The sequence below is a fragment of the Mobula birostris genome, chromosome 6 (genome assembly GCF_030028105.1).
Source record: "Mobula birostris isolate sMobBir1 chromosome 6, sMobBir1.hap1, whole genome shotgun sequence".
In the NCBI taxonomy this organism is placed as follows: domain Eukaryota; kingdom Metazoa; phylum Chordata; class Chondrichthyes; order Myliobatiformes; family Myliobatidae; genus Mobula; species Mobula birostris.
Window position 1 is genome coordinate 24,742,897 of NC_092375.1, and position 26,440 is coordinate 24,769,336.

The 26,440-nt window shown below is 41.2% G+C and overlaps 1 protein-coding gene across 1 annotated transcript in view; it reads right to left on the reverse strand.

The window, feature by feature from the left end:
• zbtb21 (zinc finger and BTB domain containing 21) overlaps positions 1–23,809 on the reverse strand; it is a 45,645-nt gene extending 21,836 nt beyond the window's left edge. The window contains exon 1 of the mRNA XM_072260038.1: positions 23,688–23,809. The gene's annotated coding sequence lies outside the window, so the exon portion shown is untranslated. The remainder of the gene's footprint in view (positions 1–23,687) is intronic.
• Between the last annotated feature and the right edge of the window lie 2,631 nt (positions 23,810–26,440).

Consider the following 26,440-nt stretch of genomic DNA (forward strand, 5'->3'; position numbering starts at 1 on the left):
TCTTTCCTATCTACATCATTGGTGCCAAGACTTCTGGATGCTCACCCTCCCCCTTTAGAATGCAGAGGACCTGATCTGAGGCATCCTTGATCCTGGCACCTAGGAGGCAACATACCATCTGGGTGTCTCTCTCACGTCCACTGAATCTCATCTCTATTCCTCTAGCTCTGGAATCTCCTATCACTACTGCAGTCCTTTTTATCTCTCTGCTCTTCTGAGCCACAGCACCAGATAGCACAGCTTCTCCTTCGTAGGTCATTCTCCTCAACAGAATCCAAAATGGTATATGTTTTATAGAGGAGAATGGCCACAGGGGTACTAGTTACTGGCTGCCCAAATACCCTTCCTTCTCATGACAGTCACCCAGATACTTGCCTCCTGCAACCCAGGAGTGATTTCCTCCCTGTTGTTTCCATCATTTCCTCAGTCTTCTGTATGAGCCAAATGTCATCGAGCTACAGCTTCAGTTCCTTGACAGTTCAGTGCACCTGGTGCAGATGTGGTTATACGCGAGGCTGTAGGAATTCCCATGTCTTACACAAAGAACATAACACTACCCAAGTCATTCTCCCTGCTCTAACTATACCCTAACATTTCAGAAATCATTATCAAGTTTAATTATCATTCAGACCATATATGGATACAGTTGAACAAGGCAGTGTTCCTCTGGGACCGATGTACATAAAATACATTCAAAATAGCGAGAGAGAAAAAACACACACACGTCGTTATGCAAGAAAACAAATGTATAGTCCAAGTCCCTGAATGACATGCAAATTGATGGTACAGCTCCTGAAATCCAGCCTGTCCTTCTGCTGGTCGAACACTGGAGGGCAGCACTGATGGGAGAGGCCAGCTCCCAACCAAGCACAGACTCCACACTACACCGCCTCCAGTATCATCTCATCTGGACTGCAGCAGCAGGCAAGCCCGAATGAGGCCTTGTCCTCACTGCAACTGAGGCCACGTTGCTGCCTCATCGCCTGTCTCATCACCAAACAAGGGAAACAGGCTTGCCGCATCTCACATTATCAATGTCCAACAGGGTCTTGCAATCACAAGAGAACCATACAAGACAGTCACTCGTGTACATTGCACGCTGCTTTTGCGCACCAACTCTGATGTTTTTGAGTAGCTGGCAGCAGCACAGCTGCACCCAGCTCAGCTCCTCCGAACCATCTCTGGCCTGACTGCTGGCTTCTCCTTCTCCCGGCCGCCTGCCAGCTTCTCCTTCTTCCAGAATAAAGAGTAAAGAAGAAGAAACTTAACAGATACTTACTTTGCCCAAGCCAAAATTTCCCCACTCTCACAAAGATTGCTTCGCTTCCCACTACCTTATTTTAGGCGAAGTTGCCTCTTTTTCTCACGTTTACATTCACTGACTGGCCACAATTCAAACCCTGAAAACAGCCACAAAGCGCTGCTTTTTTAATCTTCAATCATTTACTGATTGGCTGTAATTCAAACTTATGTACAGATACTCCTGTGCCTAGTGTCACTTCTGGACACACAATCCATCTATGCATATAAGCTATCAGACATTTTTAAAGTATATTGTGTTTTTTTTTAATTATTGTGTTCTTTATCTTTTTTTTGGTGCTGCATCAGACCCAGTGTAACAATTATTTTGTGCTCCGTCACAATTCCATAATCTGAGGTACAAAAGGACTTGGAAGTCCTTGTGCAGGATTCCTTAAAGGTTAAGTTGCAGTTTGAGTCGGTGGCAAGGAAAGCAAATGCAATGTTAGCATTCATTTTGAGAGGACTAGAATATTGAATTGAATGACTTATTTCTTACATCCTTCACATACATGAGGAGTAAAAATCTTTACATTATGTCTCAGTCTAAATGTGCAACCATAGTAATTTATAATAAATGGAACAGTCAATGTAACATAGAAATACACTCAAATCAGCATGAGTGAATCAGTCTGATGGCCTGGTGGAAGAAGCTGTGGTTCTGGCTTTTATGCTGCGGTACTGCTTCCCGGATGGTAGCAGCTGAAATAGATTGTGGTTGGGGTGACTTGAGTCCCTAATGATCCTTCGGGCCCTTTTTTCACACCTGTCTTTGTAAACGTCCTGAATCATGGGAAGTTCACAACTACAGATGCGCTGGGTTGTCCACACCACACTCCACAGAATCCTGCAATGAAGGGAGTAAAGTTCCCATACCAGGCAGTGATGCAGCCAGTCAGGATGCTCTCAATTGTACCCCTGTAAAAGTTCTTAGGACTTGGGGGCCCATAGCAAACTACCTCAACTGTCTGAGGTGAAAGAGGTGCTGTTGTATCTTTTTCACCACACAGCTGGTGTGTACAGACCACATGAGGCCCTCGGTGATGTGGATGCTGAGGAACTTGAAGCTGTTTATCCTCTCAACCCCAGATCCATTGATGTCAATAGGGGTTAGCCCGTTTCCATTCCTCCTTTAATCTACAACCAGCTCCTTTGTTTTTCCCGACATTAAGGATTAGAACTGTGGGTGGCGACACAGTCATGGTTATATAGGGAGTAAAGGAGGGGACTTAGTACACAGCCCTGAAGGGTTCCTGTGTTGAAAGTCAGAGGGGTGGAAATGAGGGAGCCCACTTTTACCGCCTGCTGGCGATCTGACAGGAAGTCTAGGATCCAGCTGCACAAGGCAGGTTCAACGCTAAAGTCTCTGAGCTTCCTGTTGAGCCTAGGGGGAATTACGGTGTTGAATGTTGAACTGTAGTCCTAGAACGGCATTCTCACCTATGCATCCTTCTCCAGATGTGCAAGGCAGTATGTAGAGCAGTGGCTATTGTATCGTCTGTCGATTGGTTGTGTCAGTAGGTGAATTGTAGGGGGTCCAGTTTGGGTGGTAGCATGCTGCAGATGTAGTCCTTGACCAGCTTCTCAAAGCATTTGCTTAAAATTGAGATGAGTGCGACAGGACGCCAGTCGTTCAGACATGATATCTTGGTCTTTTTTGGTACAGGGACAATGGTGGATGTTTTGAAGCAGATGGCACTCCACACTGGGAAAGGGAGAGATTAAAAATGTCTGTAAACACACCTACCAGTTGTGCTGCGTCCATCCTGAGTACTCGCCCTGGAATGCCATCCGGTGCCGCAGCCTTGCGACCGTCCACTCGTTCAAAACACCTGCATACCTCAGCCTCGGAAATGACCAGGTTGCAGGCTGTAGTATGGCTTCCTCGGAGGCTCAGAGTTAGCGACATCGAACAGAGCGTAAAATGGATTGAGCTCATCTGGGAGAGAGGCTGCGATGTTGGCGGCACCACTACGTTTGGCTTTAAAGTCTGCAATAGTATGCAACCCTCACCACAAGTCACGTGTGCTATTCACAGTGAATCTTCATTCAATCCTGTCCCTGTATTGTTGTTTTCCAGCCTTGATAGCTTTGCGTAGATTGTAACTGCTTTTCCTGAGCTCCTGCTGATTACCGGCAACATAAGCTCTGTGTCGTGCGTTAAGTGCTGCTTGCACGGAACTACTGATCCAGGGTTTCTGGTTCAGGGAGACCCTGACCGACTTCTGGGGGACAATATCGTCAATACACTTCCGGATGAAGCATGCAACTTCATCTGTGAACTCAGAGACATCCTCCTCATGGAAGACATTCTAACTGACGTCAAAAGCAAGGATGTAATGTTGAGGCCTCACCTGGAGCACTGTGAGCAGGTTTGGGCCCCTTATCCAAGAAGGGGTGTGCTGACATTGAAGAGGGTTCAAAGGAGGGTCACGAAAATGATTGCAGGATTTAAAGGCTTGTCATATGAGGAGTGTTTGATGGCTCTGGGCCTCTACTCACTGGAATTCAGAAGAATGGGGGGGGGAATCTCATCGAATCCTATTGAATGTTGAAAGGCTTCGATAGAGTGGATGTGGAGAGGATGTTTCCTATGGAGAGGGAGTCTAGGACCAGCGGGTACAGCCTCAGAATAGAGGGATGTCCATTTGGAATGAAGGAGGAATATCTTTAGCCAGAGAGTGGTGAATCCGTGGAATCTGCTACCACAGGCAACAGTGGAGGTCAAGTTACTGGGTACATTTAAGGCAGAGGTTGATAGATTCTTGATTAATCAGGGCATGAAGGGTTACGGAGAGAAGGCAGGAGACTGGGGCTGAGAGGGAAATGGATCAGCCGTGATGAAATGGCAGAGCAGACTTCAGGGACCAAATGGCCTAATTCTGCTCCGATATTGTACAGTCTTATGAAATGACATTAAACAATCTTGAATCATATAATTGTAAATAGTGCAATTCTCTATGTAACATAATGCTCCATGTCTAGTTCCCATGCAAAATTATTTAAGAGTAAAGAAATTATCTTTTGAGCTAACTAGCAGAAAAGGAAAGTTGAGGCATTGATTAAATTAGCCATAATCATTTTGAATGGTGGAGCACTCTCTAGAAGCCAGGTAATCTCCTCTGTCTGTTTTCTTGTGTTATGTGTCCTTGCATACAACGTACTAGTTGGGATCATGAGATAATACAATCCTCTTCCAATCATTCATTCTAACAATTTTGCTTCTCTATTTTTTCAAACTTTGATCTTGGGACTATAATGATGATCACAAATCACACGATCTCAGTTTGCATGAGGATTTTAAATCCACAAATTGATTACAGGCTGAAGAATTACTCAATGCATACTCAGTTGTACAGTGAGTAATTCTTAATCATAACTATTTCTTATAGATGATTTCTAACACACCATCTCACTTCGTCCCTCAACACCACCTCTTTAGTCAAAAAAGCATAGCAGTATCTTCACTTCCATGAGGAAACAGAGGCTAGTGAGGCTCCCCACCCCCATCTCCAATTCTAACCAAATTTTACATGAGTACCATCGAGGATGTACTGATCAGTTACATCACTGTCTGGTATGGGAATTGCATCTGACCACAAATCCCAAGAAAGGATAGTGAGGACTACAGAGAGGATTATCAGAGTCTCTCTTCCACCCATCAAAGATACTTATCTAGAGCGCTGTGTGCGCAGGGCCGTTAACATTGTCAATGATCCCTCCCATCCGTCCAATAATCTCTTTGACCCTCCTCAACCCCACCATCAGGCAAGAGGTACCATAGCATTAGGACAAGAACTGGCAGCTTCTTCACCCAGGCCACAAGACTAATGAACTCCAACTCCCACCCAGGTCTCATCATGAATGAAGGGTCAGCAGCGTTATACTGTTTACTTTTTAAACTTGTGTCATAAATACACTTTATTGTTCTTTATTTATTTGTGGAAATACTACTTTGTGTTTTGTGTGTACATTATATGTACTGTGTTGTGCACCTTGGTCCAGAGGAATATGTGAATGGTTGAACAACAATAAACTGAACTTGAACTTAATTTTTCACTTTTGACAATATCAACATCAAAAGATGACATTGACATGTACCGTTATTGGGTAGAAAATGATTTTCCTAGATGTAAGAAGGAAATAAATTGTGTAAAAGCTTCGAGTTTTCTTTTGGTTTAGGTTACTAATGAATTCCTAGATTAGGCTACTGCATTGCAATCAGTTTCAGATTTCTCAAGGCCAATATAAAGTATCCCACCATATTCCTGACAAGCTTTGGATCAAGATTCTGATCAAAGGTCTTGGACCTGACATGTTAATTCTTTCCACAGATGCTGTGTTTCACCATTTTCTGTTTTTATTTCTGTTCTCTTTTACCCCCTTCAGCGTGATTCTAACACTGTGCCAAAGAAAGTGTTCTCAGAGCGAAGAGTTTCAACTGCACAATGACTATGTGGTTGTCACTCCCATACAGACAGATACCTTTGCAACACATAGTTCGATAATAATGATGATGAGGTGTGTTCCTTGTGTTGATTTGTTTACTAACCAGAGATCTGATAATAAGACCACACAACTAATAACAATGAATTATGTATGTTGCTTAGTATGCTGAATACAGTACATTTATTCATAAAACAGATTACAAAGTCTAGATGATAGAATCATAAAGTGGCAGAACAAATAGAAACAATTTGGCTTTCGAGGCTATGTAGGCTCTCAGCAAAAATACAGCTCATTTTGCTCCCTTGCCCTTTTTTCCTCACCTCTTATTGTTTTTAAAAACCAAGTACTATTCCAAACTCCCTATGGACTCAACTATTGAATTACCTTCCACCACCTTACTTTTCTGATGGAATGGGAACACTAATGCCTAAGAATGGAAAATTCTTCTAAAAGTAGTGGATTCAGCCCACTACATAACAGGTAAAGCCCTCCCAACCATTGAGCACATCTACATGAAACATTACTATAGAAAAGCAGCATCCATCAGGTCCTCCCCACCCAGGCCATGGTCTTTTCTCACTGCTGCCATCAGGCAGAAAGTACAAGTGCTTCAGGGCTCGCACCGCCAGGTTCAAGAACATTTACTACCCGTCAAACATCACTCTTGAGCAAAAGGGGATAACTACCCCCATTCTATTTCTGGTGTTCCACAACCAATGATTTCACTTTAACACTCTTTATCTTATTATTTCGTGCTCTCGTTATTTATCACTGTTTATATTTGCATTTGCACAGTTTGTTGTTTATTGATCCCGTTAACAGTTAACTGTTCTTTTGACTTGTTGCTTATGCCTGCAGGAAAAAATCTCAAGAGTTGTATGTGGTGACGTGTAGGTACTCTGATAATAAATTCTACTTTGAACTTTGAATCAAGTAAGTTCTCTCTATTGTCTGTGGTTCTTTTGTTGATCATGTTATATGGGGATACTTTGGTCCTTCTCCCTGAGGGCAATTTCTCTGTAACTCCTCTCTCTAGAGACCCTTCATTATATAGACATGTCTTTTGCACTATTTTGTCAGCTGGTGGTGCTCCCGAGGGTTGGTGCTGTGATCACCTCTTTTCATCTATCTGTCAATGATTCGAATAATGGAATTGATGGCTTGCGTACAACACAAAGCAGTGTTATAGAACCACAGCACAGAAACAAACCCTTTGGCCCATCTAGTCCATGTTGAAACCATTTAAATTGCCTACTCTCATCGACCTGCATCAGAACCATAACCCTCCAAGTATCTATCTAAACTCCTCTTAAAGGTTGAAATCGAGCTTGCATGCACCACTTGTGCTGGCAACTCATTCCACACTCTCATGACCCTCTGTGTGAAAAAGTTTCCCCTCATGTTCCTTTCATTTAAACTTCTCACCTTTCATCCTTAACCCTTGACCTTTGGTTGTAGTCCCATCCAACTTCAGTGGAAAAAGCTTGCTTGCATTTACCTTATCCATAACCCTCATAATTTTGTATACCTCTATCAAATCTCCTCTCAATCTTCTACAATCGAAACAATATAGTCCTAACCTATTCAATCTTTCCTTATAACTGAGCTATTTCAGATCTGACAACACCTTTGTAAATTTTCTCTACACTCTTTCAACCTTGTTTACATCTTTTCTGTAGGTAGGTGACCAAAATGTGCACACAATACTCCAAACTAGACCTCAAAAACGTCTTATACAATTTCATCATAACATCACACCTTCTGTACTCAGTATATTGATTTATGAAGGCCAATGTGCCAAGAGCTTTTTTTATGACCCTGTCTACCTGTGACACCAGTTTCAATGAGTTATGTACCTTTATTCCCAGATCCCTTTGTTCAAACACACTCCGTAAGACCAACTCTGGTTGGTTCTATCAGTGCAAAACCTCGCAACTGTCTGCATTAAATTCCATCTGCCATTTTTCCAACTGATGCAGATCCCTCTGCAAGCCTGCCTACTACTGTTTACTACTCCCCAATCTTGGTGTCATCCACAAATTTGCTGATAACCACATTATCATCCAGATCATTGACATAGATGACAAACAGCAACGGACCCAGCACCAATCCCTGCAGCACACCACTAGTCACATGCCTTCAGTCAGAGAGGTAACCCTCTACTACCACCCTCTGGCTTCTTCCACAGAGCCAATGTCTAATCCAATTTACTACCTCATCCTGAGTGTCGAGCAACTGAACCTTCTTGACCAGCCTTCCATGTGGGACATTGCCAAATGCCTTGCTAAAGTCCATGTAGACGACATCCACTGCCTGACCTTCATCCACTTTCCTGGTAACTTGCTCAAAAAACTCTAAGATCACTTAGACATGAATGACCTATCACACACAAAGCCAAACTGACTATCCTTAATCAGTTCTTGTCTATCCACATGCTTACTGTCTATCTATGGTCCCTTAGAATATTTACCAATAACTTTCCCACAACTGATGTTAGACTCACTAGCCTTTGAAGTCCTGGTTTCTGTTTAGAGCCTTTTTTTAAACATTGGCTATCTTCCAATCCTCTGGTACCTCTCCGATAGTCAAGGATGATTTAAGTATCTCTGCTAGAACCCCAACAATTTTTGCACTTGCCTCCTGTAGGATCCAAGGGAACACCTTGTAAGGCCCTGGGGATTTATCCACCTGGATTTGCCTCAGGGTAGCAAACAACTCTATAATCTGCACAGGGACCATGAAGTTCGTGCTGCTTTCCCTCATTTCAATAGACTTTGTATCTATCTCTCGAGAAAATACAGCTGCAAAGAATGCATTTAAGGTCTCCCCCATCTGTTTTGGCTCAACACATGGATTACCATTTTGGTCTTCCAGAGGACCAATTTTGTCCCATGCAATCCTTTTGCTCTTAACATATCTGTAGAATCCCTTAAAAATTTCCTTTACCTTGTCTGCTACAGCAACTTCATGACACCTTTCAGCCTTCCTGATTTCTTTCTCAAGTGTTCTCTTGCATTTCCTGTACTCCATAAGCTCCTCATTTGTTTCTATCACCTATACCTACTTGCCTAAACATGCTATACACCTACTTTTTTCTCTTAACCAGGGCCTCAATATCTCTTGAAAACCAAGGTTCCCTACACTTGTTATCTTTACTTTTTATTGTGACAGGCACGTGTAAGCTCTGTACTCTGAAAATGTCATTTTTGAAGGCCTTCTTTCCAAGCACATCTTCACCAGGAAAAAGCCTGTCCCAACGCACCCTTCTGATACCATCAAAACTGACCTTCCTCCACTTCAGAATCCCAATCTGTGGACCAGATCTATCTCTTCGAATATTTACTTTGAAACTAATGGCATTGTGGTCACTGGATGTAAAGTGCTCCCCTACATAAACTTCTGTCACCTACCCTGCTTTATTCCCTATTAGCAGATCCAGTATCGCATGGTCTCTCTTTGGGACTTCTATGTACCAATGAAAGAAACTTCCCTGAACATATATGACGAACTCCATCCCATCTAGTGCTTTTACCGCATGGGATTTCCAGTCCATATGTGGAAAATTTAAATCATCTACTATAACGACCTTATGTTTTTGAAACAGGCTGCGATCTCTTTACAAGTTTGTTCCTCTAAATCCCTAGGTCTGTCGGGTGGTCTGTAATTTAGCCCCATTAACACAGTCACCCCTTTCTTATTTTTCAGATACACCCATAATGCCTCACTAGTGGAGTGCTCCATTCTGTCCTGTTGGACTGGCAGCTCAATATTCCAGGGTTCTGTTATTTTAGACAAGACAGAGAGGGAAGGATTAAAGGAGGAGGCGAAATACTCCTCCCTTAATCCCTCCCACTCTGTCATGTCTAAAACAATGGAATCCTAGAATATTGAGCTGCCAGTCCCACCCCTCCTGCAACCAAGTCTCATTACTGGTGATGATGTCATCATTTTAGATGTTGATCCATACCCTGAGCTCATACACCTTTCCTACACCTTTCCTACAATACTTCTTGCATTGAAATATACGCAGATCAGGACACTAACCGCACCATGTTCAACCTTTAGATTTCTGACTTTGTCTAACGAATTCCCTATCACCACAACGTGCCTCTTCTCCCCCACTTTCCTTGAGTCACAGAGCCAGACTCAGTGCTGGAGGCCCAACGAGTGTGAATTTCTTTCGCCAAACGGTGGTGAATCTGTAGAGTTCAATGTCACAGGTGGCTGTGGAGGCCAAGTCATTGGGTACATTTAAAGCAATGATAGATAGGTGCTTGGTTAGTATGGACATCAAAGGTTACAGGAAGAAGGTAGGAGAATGGGGTAAGAGGGATAATAAATCAGCAATATGGAATAGCAGAGCAGAATTGATGGGTCAAATGGCCTAATTTAGTTCCCATGTTTTATGCTATTCCTCCAGTCTCTGCTACACGAATCAATTTTAGCTAAAGTGGTAAAATTTTGCATGTCTAATTATGGAATGTCATTGATGATCTGTGCTCCTGATCTTTACACTCTGACTTTTAAGTGTAAGTGCTGATTAAGAGGAAACCAAACTTGGTTAATTATCCTACACACAAGTCATCTGGAAAGTAAAATCAAGCGCTGATATTAATTAACACCTTGAAGATGGAGAAAAAAAGACTTGTCTGTATTGGGGGGAGGGGGAGAGAGAGAGAGAGCATGAGAAAGAAAGAGAGAGAGTGAGAAACTAACATATATATTAGTTTTTTCAAGTAAATGCAAAATGCAAAATAACATTCACAAACATTGAAACTTGATTTTTCTGCTCCAGTTAGCAAAGATTTGATCTGAATGGAGTAAATAAGTACATGCAAGACTTTTATGTACTATTTTAAACCATTCCAACTTTTAAGCATGATAATTCAACAACCCTACAGAACAGAGATGCTTATTTGTCCATAGACTGTGCCAAGACTTTCGGTTTTAGATGTCACTGGTATTGCCCAGTGACTACTTCTCGGCAGCAAAAAACAAAACAAAGAAAACTACTAAATAGCTTATTAATAACACTTTATTAATAATGGTCACTGCTAACAATGGAGAGGTGAGGAAGCCGAGGTGGAGGTGAGGCATGGTCGAGGCAAGCAGAGGCAGAGGAAGAGGCAGGGTCAAAGCAGAGTCGGTATATTTGAGGCTTTCCCGAGGGAGAGGAAAGTCCTGATGTCTGATGGATTTAGTCGCTGAGCCAATTCGGAAGGTCGGGTACAGGCTGAATCGTGGTGGCATGGTCCAGTCCACAGAGCCACCTGAGAGTCACAAATATCCTGATGTTTGGGTGATTCCTAAAAGTTCAAAGTACATTTTAGGCAAGATAGAAAAGATCAAGGTGTTGGGACTGGAGGTGAGGGATGGGCCAGTTCTGCCTGGTTTTGCTTGCTGCTCCATGCTGAACTGAGACTGTGACTGGCTCTGGCTTCACTTCTGTGGTTTCACTACGTTTACTCGGCTCTGTGATGAACTGAGGCTGTGGCCTACTCCAGCCTGGCTTTGTGTCTTTTGTTAATCTTCAGTTCTGAATGCTGTTGGCTTACTTCTGTTTGTTTGTACGATTTGCTTTTTTTTTCCCCCGTGCATTGGGTGTTTGATGGTCTTTTTTTTAAAGTGGGTTCTTTTGGGGCTTCTTTGTTTTGTGGCTGCCTGTAAGGAGACGAATCTCAAGGTTGTATAGTGTATACATACTTTGATAATAAATGTACTTCAAACTTTTGGGAATGCTATATTTGCAATAACCGAACCTCTCAAATTCACCACTAGATTTTTAATAGGTAAATTAATGAATTAAAATTCTTCCAATCAGTAACTCAGCAATTAATGGATCAGTGCAATACAAGTGAATGGATGATTAGGTTAATATCTCATAAATGCAAAAAACAAAATATTAATGAGTCATTACTAATTCAGTCTGTTAACATGTTTTACAGCATTTCAAAAGTTCATGTAGATCCTTGGACGTGGGGCATAAAGAATGCCAGGAAAAGAGATGCTGCTGATCTGAACATGTAGTTGCATTTGGAACATATGTATTCATCAACTGAGCCACCAGCAACATCAACTCATCAGTCGCTATTTCAATTGATAAGTCATACGAACGTGATAGACACCAAAAGGCAACCATCCAAAAGCATAACGATTTTTCATTTTTTCCTGTAGTCACCAACAATAGGCTGCATGTTTCTAAAGCATTAATAAATCTAGATGAAAGTACTGTTTGATCTGACAAGAAGCAGTAAGGTATTTCCTTTTTCCACAGTGGTTGGGTGAGACTAGAACTAGAGGTCATAGGTTAAGGAGAGAATGAGTGGAAACTTCTTCACTCAGAGATTGGGGAGAGTTTGGAACGAGCTGCCAGTAGAAGTGGTGGATTCAATTTTGACTCCAAGATTTAAGAAATTTGGATAGGTACATGGATGGAGAACTATGGTTCAGGTGCAGGTGGAGGACTATGCAGATTAATAGTTCGGCATGGACTTGATGGACTATAGTGTTCTATGACTCTATATATCTAACTAAAAGAAAACAGTGGAGTGCTAATTTCAATTAATTAGTCACCAGTCATAATTGGCTACATGGATTTTTTTATAACTACACTCTTACTGAAGGCAGGGCATTTTAGTAATAGAAAATACCAACTATCTACAAAAAGGGAAAGTCAGTTTTATTTTAAAATGTGTGTGGCAGCAGTGTGAGAGGTGGAGTTTGTCAAGATTTCTAAAAAAGAAATCTCTGCAAACTTGAACTGGGACATTTTATTTGTTCTGGTTGCTGATGGAAACTGAACCTGGCCCTAAACAACCTAAATATTCTATGTTGTAAATCTTTGCATCTGATTTCTCTATTTTTGTTAGCCAACTAACAAGTCATATCCAAGTAATTAATTATTTTAGTTTAAAACTCCAGTCTCAGTTAGATTACACACTCTCAAATTGAATGTGAAATTGTATATATCACTTCTCTTTCATGAAGAATCTTATACAGCAAGATTCTGAACTAATGCTGCCTCAGTACACATCGCTAATACAAAATAGGGTATTGCAGAGAATGATCTCAAGTGCATTTCAATCCCATTGAACAGCCTTAGAAAACATGGTGGATTCAAAGTACAAGTTGTGTGAATTTGCAAATAATTTCTATTTCACATTGACACTAAGCTTTGGAAATGTAAATGTGTACAGGCCTGAAATGACCCCAAAAATGAAATGCAGGGAGAGCTGCTCCTTTATCAGAACTGTCTCTTTATTCTAGCCGCAACCAGGTCTGTGTCACGTGAAAATCACTTTAAACAGTGATGCTGGCTGCATGCTCATCCATGGAAAATAAATTTGCAATACCTTCCTCAGAACTACCTTCCTGAAAAGAACAAAAATGTTTTAAAGCACATGTTTATAATCTTAAAAATAATACTATTTGATCCTTACAATTCATTAACATTTACCCCTTTCAAACTCTTTGCATCTTTATGAAATATAATTATTGATTTTGTTTCAGTGCAAATTTCTTTTACTATTAAATTCATTACAAAATTAACTCTTCTGGGGTTGTATTTGAGTCTGATACAAATCAATCTGACATGAGATAATATGCAAGAGTTTAGTATGTTTCCTCTAAATAAGATAAAAATTTATCCCAAAGGAAATTATTGTTGCAAAGATGCGCATGCAGAAATATATATACTTTAAAATACAGAATATAAGCATTGAGTTACAAAGAAGATACAAAATGTGCATTAAAAAGTAGTAGTGCAAAATACAGATGTGCAATGAAACCATATACTTATATACTGGAGGAGGAATTGTAGAGTCTTATAGCCACAGGGTGAAAGGGAGAAATAGAGAACATTGTGATCATGCCATCTTCTCTAAACTAGACGATACAGTTTAACTTGACAGGAGCTCCAGCATTTTCATATCATTGACACACAATGCTTCCTTTCCTTAGCAAAAATGGTTTAAAATGCTTAATTTTGCACTTTTTAAGAAAGTTATGCTATTGAACCCAATTAAGATTTTAAATGTTTACTGACTTTCCTTAATCAGCACTGGATCTAAATTCTGCATGTTCCAACTACACAACACGGAGTACCTTAATCTCAAGTAGTAAAGAATCCCCATCCACTGATATGAACAGGTAATTGCTTCAAAAAGTAAAGATTCCGTAGCTGGCAATCCCTCCCATGACCAAGATGCTGTATTATGTTGCACTATCCTTCAGAAATTAACAATTTATCCTAATCACAGTTAAAATTTGCTGACTCATTGCAACCTTGTTCGTTTAGTATGCAGAAATTATAAACATATTATTCTACTATCCCCTCCTGTCCACTACTCCCAACCACCGCACACACCCTCAACTTTAAGTCCAAGATTTGGTGATCCTGCTACAATAATGTTCTTTTCACAAATCAACATGTTTTCTTTTAAACAACACACATAAAAGTTGCTGGTGAACGCAGCAGGCCAGGCAGCATCTCTAGGAAGAGATGCAGTCGACGTTTCAGGCCGAGACCCTTCGTCAGGACTCAAGTTTTCTTTTAACTCAAGTTTGGTTCTCGTAAAATTCAGGAAATCTTTTGTCAGCTTATTTTGCAAATATCCAAAATATCCAGCATTATTATTTGACTCTCTGGAATTTTCCTGGCTTCCCAAGTCCAGCAGCACAGTTAACGTCTAGCTACTTCATGTTGGTATCTGCTAATACTAGTCTCAGTACTCAACAGAAAGGGCCATGCCATCTTATAATCATCTTTTTCCTTTCACTTTCCACCTTTGCAATTTCATTACATTGACATATCAGTTTTTTGAATATTCAACTGTTAACAAAGTGAATTGATTTGTGTACCAACCAAGGAAGAGCAGTGCTTCATGAAATTGTGCTGCACATAAATATGAACATTTCTATTGACACAAGATTAAATACAATCTTCTTCTCAAGTCCATCGCCCTACTGGGGCATAGGCTGCAGGCAGCAGCTTGCCAGAGTCCGTTGTCCTGGGCCAGTCTTTCAAGTTTGCCCATGTACGGTCCACTTTCTTGATGTATCCTTCCTCTCCCAGGGATGAAGTTTTTGGAACTCCTGTTGGCATTTCTGCATCACTAATTTTTTTTTTTTAAACAGGATGGGTTGCTAGCCCCATGCCCAACATTCCTCCTTATGCCCAGCTTGGGATCATTCATGGTGGAGTTAAACATACAATCTACTTGCTAAAATATACGCAATCTAATACAAGTTGTATTGCAACACTGAGGGCCCACGATCACAAAAAGAAACCACATTCATGTCAATGGGAAAGGATAAAATATGGGATATTTGTAATACGTAGGTTAGGACACAGCTGGAGAACCCTGCACAGATCTGGTTCCCATGCTATAGGAAGGACGTGATTACATTCAAGAGGGCACAGAGGAGATTCACCTGGATGTCACCTTTGATGGTGTGTTTCAGCTTTGAGTAATTGTTTTCCCTTGTAGCAGAGAAGGAAACTAAGTGAGATGTACAAAATTATGAAGACATAGATAGGGTAGATAGCAAGAAACTTTCCCCTGCAGATGAGGCATCCAAATCCAGAGGTAACAGGTTTAAGTTAAGGGATAGACAATTTGGGGGGGTGGGGGCTGAGGATCAATTGGGTGGCTGGAATCTGAAACACACTTCCAGAGGAGTGGTAGAAGCAGGTACTGTCACAACAACATCTAGTAGAGCACCAGAATCACAAGATCATAGAAACTTTGGTAAATTGGTTTATTATTTGTAATCCAGGGAGCGGGAAGCGCAGAACCAAATATCACTGTGATGATTGTACGTTCTAGCATCAATTGTTTGGCAACAATAAAGTATTGTCACATGTACTGAGATACAGTTAAAAACTTGTCTTGCACACCATCCATACAGATCAATTCTTTACAACAGTGCATTCAGGTAGTACAAGCTAAAACAATAACAGTGTAGAATAAAGTGCTACAATTATAGAAAAACAGCAGTATAGGTAGGCATTAAAGTGCAAAGTCACAACAAATTATGAGGTCCAGAGTCCATTCTGATCATGGTGGAGAACCATTCAATAGTCTTACTATTGCAGGATAGCAGATGTCCTTGAGCCTGGCAGTATGTGCCTTCAGGCTTCAGTATCTGCCTGATGGGAGGGGAGGGAAGAGAGGATGTCCAGGGTGGTTGCAATCTTTGCTTATGCAGCCTGCTATTCTGAGGTACTGAGAAGCGTAGGTAGGGTCTATGGAGGGGAGGCTGGCTTTCATGATGTGCTGCGCTGTGTCCACAACGCTCCACAGTCAACAGTCATGAGCCAAGCAGCTGCCATACAAAATCATGATGCATCCAGATAGGATGTTTTCTATGGAGCACTGGTGAAAATCAAAGAAGACATGCCAAATTTCTTTAACCTCCTGAGGAAGTAGTGGCACTTGATGTCAATGTGGTTAGACAAGATAGGTGATTGATGTTCACTCCTGGAAAACTGATACACTCAACCTTCTCACTGTAGGTGCAAACAGGAGCATGTGCATCACCCTCTTTCCTCAATTCAATGACAAGCTCTTTTGTTTTGCCAACATTGAGGGAAGACTATAGACCGAGTACTGGGAAATGGAATTAGTAATGGAAATCATTTCCTAAAAGGGTGACAAAGACAGAAACTGTCATCACATTTACAAAGTAACTGGAAGTGTATTTCATGAGCAGTGAAAATGTGGAGCTAAAGACCAAGTTCCAGGAGATGAGATTAGGCAACATAGCTCTTATTGAGGCCCTGTGCTGGGTCAACCATGGATGTTGCATCTTAGCTGTGTATGCGTCACGCAAACCAGGGCAGTACAATATGGAGAGCAAGCTGTTTCCCCTGCAACAGGCTCCCCCTTTCAAACAGCAGGTGATGAATCCAAAGAAATGGCAGAGACTGATAATTTTTGGGCACCAGTGGCGTCATAGTTGTCGGTCAGCGTTGAACTCAACGTAGGACTGCCTTAGGGACGAGCTCTGGATCTTCCCTCAGAGTTTACTCCTGAAGCCTTCCCTGTGAGTGAGTATTGCAGCAAGGCAGCGGAGGTTTGAGATCAGAGTTTTCCTTCTCACAGTTGAGCTGCCAACCACAGCTGATGAGCCCCATCTGCCCGAAGTGACTGGTTATCAAAGTGCCAATAACCACTTTTGTTCCTTTTGCCGTCAGTAAAAATGGTTCCACAGGGCTTGAAGACCAACAGCCAGACTTGGTTTTCAGAGGCTAATTGGGAGCATTTAATAGGTAGTGGGAGCTTATCCCTATTACTACCCCCAGATATAACAACTTTAAGCAACCACAGCTGAATCTTATATAGCCGCTCATATACAGCTGAATCAAGGGTAGTGACAAATCAGCATATAGGAGGGAGATTGAAAATCTGGCTGAATGGTGCAACAATAACCTCTCACTCAATGTCAAAAAAAATACAAAGAGCTGAATGTTGATTACAGGAGTACAAAGCAGAGGTCTGTGAGCTAATCTTTATCAGGGGCTCAGAGGATCAGAAGTAGAGAGAGTCAGCAACTTTAAATTCCTCGACGTTATCATTTTAGAGGATCTGTCTTGAGTCCAGCATGTAAGTGCCATGACAAAGAAGGCATGACAGCATCCCTACTTTCTTAAAAGTTTGTGCAGATTCAGCATCTCATCTAAAACTTTGACAAACTTCTACGGAGAACACTGACTGGTGGTATCAAGATCTGGTATGGGAACACCAGTGCCCTTGAACGGAAAAGCCTTCAAAACATAGTGGGCAGAACCCAGTTCATCACAGATACAGCCCACCACTGAGCACATTTATAAGAAGTATTGTCACAGGAAAGCTGCATCCAACATCTTGAACCCCCACCATCCAGTCCATGCTCTCCTTCTGCTGCTGCCATCAGGAACGTACAGCAGCCTCAAGTCCCACACCAAATACAGGAACAGTTATTACCCCTCATCCATCAGGCTCTTGATCTAGAGGGGATAACTTCACTCACCCCAGTACTGAACTGATTCCACAATCTATGGACTCACTGTTAAGGACTCTACAGCTTGTATTCTCAATACTACTTGGTTATTTTTTTTGTATTTGCAGAGTTTGCTGTTTTTGCACATTGGTTGTTTGTCCGTCCGTCTCTGCCGTGTGTGTTTTTTCATTGATTCAATTGTGTTTGTATTCACTGAGAATGCCCATAAGAAAATGAATCTCAGGGTACGTTGATAATAAGTTTACTGTGAACTTTGATATGTAACCAAATCATGGAAAATCATTTGGGATTCATGCCTAAATTCATTAGTAGATTTCAATCTGATTCATATTTTATTTTCATTTAATTTTTTTTATTAATTATTACTGAAGATCACAAAAAATACATTAAGGTAATCAAGTCAACATGTCAATATGTGCAATGAAGAATTAAATTACCAAATAACTGATTAACAAAGCTAAACAATATATCAGTAATAATAAGGAAAAATAAAGTGTTAAGAATTTTTTCTAAAAAAGGAGGGAAAAAAGAACCCCTACTAACTAAAACTAAAAATTCTTCTTTGGAGGAATTAGTAACTAAATACTCTCTCTTGTACTCACATTTCTTGCAATATCTTCAGGTCAAACATTTCTTACAAGAATATTTAAGTAATTTTCCATAGATACAGCATTCTGACCTGTTAGTTATTATTTTAAAATTGAACCCTTTAGTGAAAGGTTTTATTGGGAAAATTTATAATTTACTGTTACAACAGTACAATTACCCGTCACTTAAGATTAAGCAAGATTGGGAAAGAGAGCTTAACATGACCTTGATAACAGAGGATTGGTTGCAAATTTTAAAGTTGGTTAACTCTTCTTCGATCTGTGCCAGTCACTCTTTAATTCAATTTAAAATTGTACATCGTTACTATTTAACAAAGGAGAGACTGTCTAAAATATTTCCTAATGTTGATAGTCAGTGTGATAGAAGTAAAACCGAGCCAGCTACACTAACACATATGTTTTGGTTGTGTTCTGTATTGAAACATTTTTGAAAATCTATTTTCTCTACAATTTCTAAAGCTTTGAAAATTAATTTACAACCTAATAAATTGACAGTTTTGTTCGGTATAATTCCTCAATATATTCATGGTATTTCTACATCAGACCAACATGTAATTGCATTTGTTACATTACTGGCCAGAAGGGCTATTTTATTGAAATGGAAAGATGCCTCTGCTCCCACTTTGATACAATGGTCGTCTCAGGTGATGCTATGTCTTAGTCTGATTCATATTTTAAATGTATAAATGGAACAGTGCAGAGATATTACTTTCAACAACTCCAGCGATTAATTCACAACCTTCAAGACACAATGTTAGTCCTGACGAAGGGTCTCGGCCTGAAATGTTGACTGCACCTCTTCCTAGAGATGCTGCCTGGCCTGCTGTGTTCACCAGCAACTTTTATGTGTGTTGCTTGAATTTCCAGCATCTGCAGAATTCCTGTCGTTTGAGACACAATGATGTGTTTATTTTAGAATTTTCTTTTGCTACTTAGAGAAAGTTGCTGTTGATGTGATTGGTTATAAAACAAGGAGGTGTTAAGATCAAAGAATGGTTGGTAAAATTGAGGTAAGCATAAACTAGAAAACGGTTACATGCTGCTGTAGTTGTGGGCACAATGTGTGCTAAAGATGGCTCGCAATTGCAAATCCTGTCAAAGGGAACAAAGACAGCCTCAACTAGAGGAAGGGAAGCAGGAAATATTGTACAGTATCTCAAATGCATGTATTGACCACTAGAACAAAGAGTGCTCAACACCATCTCGCTCCTGTATGCCTTCTCATCACCCTCCGAAATTCTGCCAATAATCAGCAAGTTTATTGATGGCATTTGAGTTCTGCCTAGCCACAAAGTTGTGGGTGTTAAGAGAGTAGAGCAGTGGGCTAAGCACACATCAGTGAAGTAGAGATGTTATTTCGATCCACCCAGACTGCGGTCTTCTGGGGAGGAAGTCGAGGATCAAGTTACAGAGGGAGGTACTGAGGCCCAGGTCTTGGAGCTTCTTGATCAGAACTGTAGAAATGATTGTGTTAAATGCTGAGCTAAACAACAGCCTGAAGTAATAGTATTGTCCAGGCGAGAGAGAAACACCAGGTGATAAGTAAAACCTGGAAGGGGATGGAAGTAAAGAGCTGGGAAGTTGATTGGTGAAAAAGACCAATGGAAGAAAGAAAAAAGGGGGAGGAGCACCAGAAAGAGGCAATGTGCAGGCAAGGAGATGAGGTGAGAGAGGGAAAAGTAATGGGAAATGGTGAAGGAGTGAGTGTGGGGGCAGTACCAGAAATTTTGAGAAATCAATGTTCATGCCATCAGGTTGGAGGCAATCCAAATGGAATATAAAGTGGTGTTGTTCCAACCTAAGTGTGGCCTCATCACAACAGTAAAGGAAGCCATGGATGGACATATTGGAATGAGAATGGGAAGTGAAATTAAAATGGGCGGTCACTGGGAGATCCACTTGTTCTGGCAGACGGTTCAGTGCTCAGGGAAGTGGTCTCCCAATCTACATCAGGTCTCACCAATATACAGGAGGCCAAACCGGGAACACCAAACACAGTAAATGACCCCAACAGGCTCACAAGTGAAGTGTCGCCTCACCTGGAAGGACTGTTTAGGGCCCTGAATGGTAGTGAGGGAGGAGGTGTAGCACTTACTCCGCCTGCAAAGATGTGCCAGGAGGGAGATCAGTGGGGACAGACGAATGGACAAGGGAGTTGTGTAGGAAGTGATCCCTGCGGAAAGTGGGGGAGGGGGGGGAGGAGGGAAAGATGTGCTTGGTGGTGGGATTCTGTTGGAAGTGGCAGAGGTTTTGGAGAATTATGTGCTGGATGCGGAGGCTGGTAGGTGAGGACAAGCTGATTGCATAGCACGAGGATGGGGTAAGAGCAGACGTGTGTGAAATGGAAGAGATGTGGTTGAAGGCAGTCTTGATTCTATAATGAAAAGCCTCATTCTGAGAGTACATGCGGTGGAGACAGAGTAATTGAGAGAAGAGGATGGCGTTTTTACAAGTAGCAGGATGAGATGAGTTATAGTCCAGGTAGCTGTGAGAGTCAGTGGGTTTGTAATATATATCGGTGGATAAGCTGTCTCCGGAGATAGAGACAGAGAGATCAAGAAAGGGAACGGAGGTGTCAGAAATGGACCAGGTGAATTTGAGGGCAGGGTGGAAGTTGGAGGCAAAGTGGAGAAGTTGGTGAGTTCAGCACGGGTGCAGGAAGTGGCACCAATGCAGTCATCCATTGTAGCATAAGAAAAGTGCGGGATGGTCACCAATGTAGACTTGGAACATAGACTGTTCCACATAACCAGCAAACTGGCACACTGTAGATGTGAGTGCTTAAAGGCAGCTCTTCTTGGGCACTGGTATGATTGAATGCCGTTTTGAAGCAGGTGGGAACTTCCGACTGTGACAATGAGAGATTAAAAATGTCTTTGAACACACCTGCCAGTTGATTGGCACAGGTTTTCAGAGCCCTACCTATCTTGAAAGACGTTCTGACATTGGCATCCAAAACAGAGATCACAGGGTCAATGGATCCTGCAGGGATCCTCATAGCTGTAGTTTTATTCTCTCTTTCAAGCCATGTATAAAAGGTGTTGACCTCATCTGTAAGTGAAGGTCCTGCTGAAGGGTCTCCAGCCGAAATGTAGACTGCACTCTTTTCCATTGATGCTGCCTGGCTTGCTGAGTTCCTCCAGCACTTTCTGTTTGTAGCTTGGATTTCCAGCATCTGCAGATTTCTCTAGTTAGGTTTTGTTTTGCAGGAAGTAATGGCCTGCAAACCCTTCCAGAGTTGACATGCATCCGATTCAGCCTCTAACATGACATGGAAGTTTCTTGTAATGGGAAGAGTTGAATGAAGAATGTTTAAAAGAACAGCACTATATAACTCTAATGAAATTATTGTTCTGGCCATATGTGTAGGCTATTAGTTACACTGCGGTATAGGATAATGCCTTTCTTTCAAATCATGTTACCTGGCTAAAAATACAAAGAAAGATCCTGCTGTATTTTCACAAGGACCAAGGCAGCGAACAAGTACTGTAATGCCAATAGGCTTTTAGTCACTGATTATATAAATCCTTCACTGCAAGGATCAAACCACACCCAAACAGAACGGAAAAGTTATGTGTATAATTCTTCTTTACTTCTCTTCCACCCTTTCTCCCTGCAAAACCTCCAGCTTCCCAACACAGGAAGAATCTGTTCAATTTGGACACACCCAGAGCTGCATTCCTGCTAACTTCTCCAAAATAACTACACGAGTATCCTCTCCCAGGCCAAGACCCACAGCACTGAGGCCCTACTTACATTCTACTGCATAGACCACTTCATTCAAATGCCCAATAACAGACTCCTGAATACAGCCCTGTCACATAAAGAAATAGTAGATATTAAAAGATGGTCTCAAAAATCTCCATGAGGAAAATTACAACATCCCAGGATTCCCAGGTCACAGCAAACTCAACGTGGAGAAGCAGTTTTTGGAATAATATTGAGAATCTTATGTCCATGCCTTGGGAAAACACATGATCCCGTGTAAATGGGAGACAAGAGTACCATAACACAAACTACCTTCCTACCAATGCCATCGGTCTGATCTGTGGAAGAGAGTTAAAGAAATGCAGATGCAGAGAATCTGGAAAAGAAACTACATGTTGAAAACACCCTTCAGGTTAATTGGCATTTGTAGACAAGGAAACATTATAAATTTCAGGTCAAAGGGCCTTCATCAGAATTGGGAAAAAGACAAATAAGTTTAAAGTTGTTTTTTTTTGGTAGAAAGCAAAGTCAATGCACAATATTTAATTTACATTGAATAGTGGTGCCAGTGAATATAAAAAACATAGCTGAAACTGATATTTGTAGCTGGGCCAACTCCTTTGTCTCTGTTTCAGAAAACGTTAAACAATTGTTGAAAACCTTTATGACATCTCTCTCATACCACCAAACATTTACAATTAATCCACAGAATACGCTGGAGGAATTCAGCAAGCCAGCAGCATCTATCGAAAAGAGTAAACAGCTGACGTTTCGGGCTCAGACCCTTCATCAGTCTTAATGAAGAGTCACGACCCAAAACTTCGACTTTCCATAGATGCTGCCTGGCCTGCTGATTTGTTGAAATAACCTTTCGCAAAAAAAAAGTACTTTTACAGTTAAAACACGAGTACATCTGCGCTCCAAATGTCAGAAGTAGCAGATTTAGAATATGGAGTGACGGCAACAAAATGAAGACAATTCAATTTTTTTCACCGTACAATCCTACAACATTTTGCACTTAAAACACAAATGTTTCATAGAAGCACAGATCTCCTTCAGAATAGTGCGTTAGTAAGGAAAGGCCTTCGTTTCAAAAAGTTACATATTTCTCTTGCGTAAAACATACTTTATTCATAAAAATAACACAGGAAAGGGGGAGGCCATCAGTCCACAAACAGCATTTTTCCATTTGCAATGCCACTCCTAATTTTCCATGATACTTTGTCATTCTATAACCTGAGAAAAAAACTCAGCTTCACGCCCTGTACAATTTGTATCCATTTTTCTCTAAAAATTAATTACACAGCAATACATAGAGACGAAAACCAACAAGAGGTTTAACCTTTTGCCTTCGCACACGTTAACGCATGCGCAGTATTGATAACTGAGCCCGCAAAACGCACCCACTGCGCATGGGCGTGATGCTGTCCTGTTCACGCCTGCGTGATAGGTCGGCGGCGCTAGAAGCCGGCGGAGGAGGGGGATGGGGGAAGAATAACAGTGAGTGCGAGTTACGTCAGGACAGGCCGCGTTCTGTCTCTCTCTATCCCCTCACACAGAGAACTCTGCGAACTTCCGGTTTTCCGTACTACATATACCACAAATTCGGTAACTACTCACCCTCACGGGTGTCTCAAACTTTGGAAAAAGTCGCCGGACGATCCTCTGCTTTCGGTTATTATTTTTTGTTGCTTTAGATTTTAGTGCCGCGCGCCGCCGCAGTGATTCCATCCATCTTGAATTTGACGTCATCCCACACTAGGGATGAGGTCATTCCATGGACTGCTCGTCATGCACGCTGCTTTCGGATTGGCTGAAAAGTCAAACGGCGGAGGCGGGTCTTCAACGTAATTTCCGATAGTGTCAGTCAATCACACAAAAAAAATGTTGGAGGAACTCCATCAATCAGCGTTTTGGCAGGGTATTACATTTTTAAAAAACGGGATTATAGTTCTCGGGGTGGGGATGGTTTGGTCTACAGGCATAAATTTATATTTGTGTTATACTACACGTAATTTATTAAAGGCAGTAAGAAACGACACAACTCAGCTCTTAATTAGATATGATCAAGCTGCGTGTGAACTGAAAATGTGGAAATGGCAGCCGAAATTTCTTACTGCTTTGCATGTGCTTCCTGTGTAGCCATGTTGGCGGTTCCTCAGTATACCACTAATGAAGGAGTGGGGCTTTCACGCTGAAGTGTCTGAGGCGTGGCTCAAATGTTATTAAAAGTGAGCTTGGCTGAATGGGAGCAGGGAAGACAACAGTAGAGCTGTGTAGGGAGATCGGCTGAGGGGGAAGGAAGGGATTGAGGAAAAAAGTGGAGTGGAAAGGGAGAAGGTAACTGGAGGAAGTGGAATGGGGAGTTAAAAGGGGAGGGAAAAGATGAAAGGGATAGTGAGAAGAGCAGAGTACGAAGTGGGTGAAGGGAAGAGGAGAGAAGGGAGGCAGGAAGAGACTGAAGAACAAAATGGAATGATGGGAGGGAGGCATGATCTTGGGAAAAAGTGGGTTTAGAGAGTCATAAGGTAAATGTTAGAATGGGATAGAAGAAGAGGCAGAGTGTGAAAGAGTAGAAGGAAAATGATTGGAAAGATCAAAAAGAGGGTGGGTGAACCAGGAAGGGAAGGATGGAAGAATATATTGGGAAGCTGAGGTGGAAAAGAATTGGAGGGAAAGAAGGGAGAAGAGCTAGATCGGGGGAAATTGGAACCATGAGATAGGAAAGAGGGTGAATGATAGTGATATAGATGAACTGAGTTAATAATAAATACAAGGTCTATAGTTCTAAACATTACAACTTTTAACTTGGAAGCCACAATTGTTTAAATGATTTGCAGATCAACAGCACATGCTGTCACTTACCTGAAGAGATATCTTAACAGGAGGACCCCATCTACTGATTCCAATAGATATTTGGTAACGTATGCCTGCTGACATCGTGCAGCTGAGATGATTTTATTAAAGAGCAGCAGTTTTAAGTAATGAAGCATACAGGGAAGTTGAAATCAAGCAATTATTTATCTTGGACAGAACACAAACTGATGGATGAGGAAATTCATGAGCCCCGGGCAAAAAGAGATGAGAAGGGTTTAACCCCTCCTCTATCACTCCTCCACCCCCAAAAAAGATGGTGGATATGGAATGGGGTCTCTGAATGTTAAAAAAATGTATATATTTAAAGGAAATAGTTGTGGATTCCTAGATTGATATTAATATAAATGTGAAGAACAGAGAACTTTGTTGAAGTGAGGTGGAAACCATGATTGAGTTAGACCTGCTTGGATCATGTGCTAAATTGCCAAAACCCCACTATTTTAAAAGACTTTTAAGTTACTTAAGTGGAGTGATCATTGTTTTAAGTTATCAATTTGCTTTTTTATCTTATTCTTTGATCATATTGAAAATCTTTGCAAACAGTAATTAATACAAGCACATTATGAGGAAACATAAGTAAACTCCTGAAAGATATTGATGCAGGATTACAACCAGTATCAGCATTGCCTTGGCTGAAATAAAAAAACTCAGCAAAAAACCCTACTAAGATCTGTGGTAACCTCTGATCTATTTGGGTGGCTGTTTGATTAATGTTCTAAAGATCTTGAAAAGTTAAGGGTTACATTGCAGCTTTGAAATAAAGATGTTACTGCCAAATTTGATTAAATAAATCCTCATATCTGAAAACTAGGTGCAGAGTACTTTAAAGAAGTGCTACGATCCCACAGAGGATGATCATAGTCACTTGATCCCAACCTGTTTGACTCTCCCCTTATGCTCCTACACCTCTTTTCCTTCAAAGCTATCCCCTTGATCAAGGGTTTGATATTCATTCATTTTAATTTCCCTTTTGTCTTGCTTCCTTTTTTGAAGTTGTAAATGCTGACACTGATGCTCTGAACGAATAAATGACTTTGTATTAATTTTAAGTTTTATTCTGGTTAAATCCAAGCAAAGAGTTACGTTTATTTGGCACCTTTCATGACCCCACCTTTCAACTTATTATTCTTTTGATTTGAGGCTACAGTTTAACTCTTTACAAAAACAAAAAGGTGTAGTATCTGGAAATTAAAAAAAAGTCCTGGAATTGCCCAATAGGCCAGGCAGTATTAGTCAGAAGAGAGAAAGAGGTAACGTTTCAGGTTACTGACTGTTCTTCAGATCAGCAGATCATCAACCTTGAATACTCTCTGGCATTCTTATTCATTACTTTTGGTTGAAAGAGCAGTGATCACAAACAGGAAGCGCCACTAATAAAGATCTGCTGTTGTGAACAACAGCTACATGAGGAACCTGTGATAGATAAGCTTACATCGTACACACACTCACAGATTTGTACTCAGACATCTTGCCAAATGCCAGGAGGAATCATTCTT